The sequence below is a fragment of the Lupinus angustifolius genome, chromosome LG08 (assembly GCF_001865875.1).
Source record: "Lupinus angustifolius cultivar Tanjil chromosome LG08, LupAngTanjil_v1.0, whole genome shotgun sequence".
In the NCBI taxonomy this organism is placed as follows: domain Eukaryota; kingdom Viridiplantae; phylum Streptophyta; class Magnoliopsida; order Fabales; family Fabaceae; genus Lupinus; species Lupinus angustifolius.
Genome location: NC_032016.1, coordinates 16,628,189 through 16,632,061, shown reverse-complemented (window position 1 = coordinate 16,632,061; position 3,873 = coordinate 16,628,189).

Here is a 3,873-nt window from a genome sequence, read left to right as displayed (position 1 = left end):
TTATCGGTTAATTGTCGTGCAAGTAATCGAATCTGCCTAAGCTTACTGTTTCTGTTTTAATCGATTAAATCAAATCCGTTAATCTATTATCCATACTCTTTTAATCAATTAAATAGGGGTGATTCAGCATTAAGTGTTGAGTTTCGAAAAGCGGATATTCTAACCGCTACACCTATTCAACCCCCCCCCCCCTTCTAGGTGTATTGTAACCAGTGATACCTAACATTTTAAAGTGTTTCAATTTTCTTAAAAAAATAGTTTGAGCATTACTAGTATTGTATAATTAAGAGTATAGGATAAAAGTACCTATTTAGACTTAGATTAAAGTCTTGAATATCTTGAAGCTTGAATCTTCATTGTCTTTATAAGTATTCTTCATTTTCTTCTTTTTGGTGATGTTGGTGTCTTCATCAAAACCGTGTCAATGTCAGGAGCAAGATCTTCTTCACAAATTGATGAATCAACTCCTTAAATTGGATGATATAATGGTTAACGGAGGAGATGTTAAACGACAAAAAAAAAATGCAGGTGAACATTTAAGTGAGAGAAAAATACCAAAAATGATCTCAATTATTATTTTTATTTGTTTCAAATCTTGAATGATGCATTAATTATCACTTGAAAATTGACCAATAATAGCCATAGGGTGGTCGTGCCCTAATGCATCCTTAATTTTAACTTTCCAACACATATTATAGTAGTAATTTTAAACAGAAAATATGAATAGCAAATTCATTTGTTGTTTATGATTTTCAATTACAATGATAAAATGTTTTTCCAACATTGTAGAGAATATAAACAACTTTCTCTAAACCTACAAACCCATATGGCCTAAATGAACACTCAACTTTTGGATTTCACTGCATATAGTAGCAACAATTACATAAATTAAGTAGAAAAAAAGCTGCATCAAAATTGGGTTCGGGAAATTTTATATCATGAGATACATGTGTTGTTAGGACAATTTAATCAACAATCAGAATGAATGTGTTAAACAACATATACAGTTCACATGTTACTCGTGCATTCGTTTGGTTACACATGTTACTCGTGTATCTACATAGTTAAGAAGAGATAATAGTAGAAATGAAATGAGATGGGAAAGGGAAAGAGATATAGTCCAGATTGAAAAGGATTTCAATACCCTCTAATATTCAATGATTATTACTTTTTCGCATAACAAAACGTATGGGTCAATCAGTAATTAGCCTTAAATTATAAAAATATAAAATGTATAAAAAGTAAGGATGTATTGTGGAAAGATACATTGTAATAAATAATAACATAGAAGAACGTTTTAGGAGGGGGGGAAAGTGAGAACATGTGGCTAGAATGATTTTTTTATTATATAGTTAATAAATGGTAACACTTGGTGTCAATTTTTTTAAGGATCCAAATATTATAACTTTAAATTAAAAAATTTGAAAACTTGTACATTTATCCTCATTCTCCCATTCAAAAGTACTGAACTTTCTTGGAGAGTATATCACTTCTAACTATTTACCATTCAAAAGTACTGAACTTTCTTAGAGAGTATATCACTTCTAACTATTTACCATTTTTTAACTTCCACATAAGTATATAACAATGACATAAACTTGGCCATATACACATCATGCCATACAAAAGGGATGGAGGGATTTGGAAAATATTTAGAATTATATAAACATAACATAATGTAGTTGTAATCTATATCTATACTATATATTTATATCATATAAAATCAAAATATGATATAACCACCACTATGATATAATTTATATATTCCTATTTTGCCTTTCAATTTTTTAATTTAAAAAAATTATATAATCCTATATAATTATAATAGATATTATGCCTTTCTTTTTCAAAAATTACATATTAATATAAAATATCAATTAGTAGTATAATAAGATCAATATAAAATACAATTATTAAAAATAATATTTTAAAATTATTATGACTCAATATAAATAAAGTTTAATATGTTCAGATCTCTAGATATTATGTTAAATTTTTATTTTTAATTTATATAATTCAATTTTAGATTCTAGATTTTGTATTCTAAAATCAAAATTTTGGTTTTCAGTCCAAATGACGATGTGGCTTCTACCACCATAATTTTCATAACAAAAAATGACTATATATACGAAAAGCTTTAAAATTACATAATTATTAATGGTAACTTTTCTTAAATATCTTTCAAAGACAATAAAATACATTAAAATGATACATTGGAATTTCACAATAAAATTAGACACTAAACTAAAAGATTGGAATAAAATCCACAAGTCACTTCTAATCATACAAAGTCTATAAAATAATTTATACAATAAAAATAATTTATAAAAAAGCCAGTGGTATGACCATATGACAGTAAGTCTTTAACATGGTTCAAAATTATATTCCCTAGACACCTCATTTGTGAGAAAAAATAAGTATAGTGAAGAAAAAATCTCATAACACTATTTTAGATTATTATGTAACTAATGTTTAGCATAAATATGACTCATCATAACAACATAATCAATTTGAGAATATGACATTAAATGCCTTGAACCCTTAGTTCATGATTAAAATTTTGCATACAACATGATTGTTGGAGGTGTCTACTTCTCACCCGATGCCTTGAGTTCGTAGAAATGTTTTACCTAATTTTAGGAATAAGTTTATCTTTATGCAACTAAGAATTCGCTTGCTTGTGACCAGACCTATGAACAGATCCTAAGATCCCATAATAAATAACAAAATAACATAACATTAGAAAATAAATTTGAATCATATATCCCCTCAATAATCATCATAATTGGGTCATAGGTCCCCTAATCAATAACATAATTGGGTCATAGCCCCATAATAGTAAAAATGATTGAAAGTTAATTCTTCCTAACAAAAGAACATAATTTTTTCATATATCTCCTCATTAGAAAATAAATTTGGATTATATATTTATGAGTGTGAAATATGCTACATTTGCATTGCATTTAACTTGCATTTTAGAACATAATTAGGACTTTAGGATTACTTTTAGCTTTTATTTCTCTTTGTTCGGGTTGAGCGAGCGTTTTTGACTATGTTGTGCAATTTTGATGGATTAAAGCCAAAAAGAGTAGAGATTGTGTGAAAGAAGATGAAATTCAGTGTTGAGGCTATGTGAAGACCAATTGAAGGGCCAAAAGAAGTCATATATGTTATACTATATTCTTATTTTTTTAGATTTGTTTTGTTGGGTTTAGCCCAATATTTTATAATTAGAATAAATAAGGGTTCTCCCTCAAGGATGAGAACACTTTACAACTTTACACTTTACATTACAATTCTCTAATTTAGAATTTGATATTCTCTTCTCTATTATGAGTGAGTAATTCATTGTGTTTCTAGGATTGGGGCAATACCCTTTTACATTCAATAAATACGTGTTCTTACTTCTATTTTATTGAGTATTGTGATTTGAATCATTACACTAAGTTTTATTCGTGTGAGTTTTCTGGCCAAGAAATTACACCTTTTAGATACATTGGGGAAGGACCGAGAGGTGAACCCAACTATATGACCATTCAGTAATTCAAACTAGAATCCTAATTCACGAGAGTAGTATTAGGATTCTCAAGGGTTTCTGGAATTCACCTTGGGTGGCTACGAAGCGATTGGATAAAAAGATCTACGTAAAGGATTTGATTGATAACCATACCACGAGATTAGGTGCGACTTCAATTGAGTACACGTGTCAGACCTCAAGAGAGGATAACACATATCAAAGAGCAATTCACTCCCACAACTTAAAGTTCATGAAAAGAAGCAAAACAAAGATTTGCGAGTGTAAAGGCGGTAACCCTTATCCTGATAACTATTCCTAAATAAGATTTCAATCTTTTTTTTGCTATTTTCATAAAA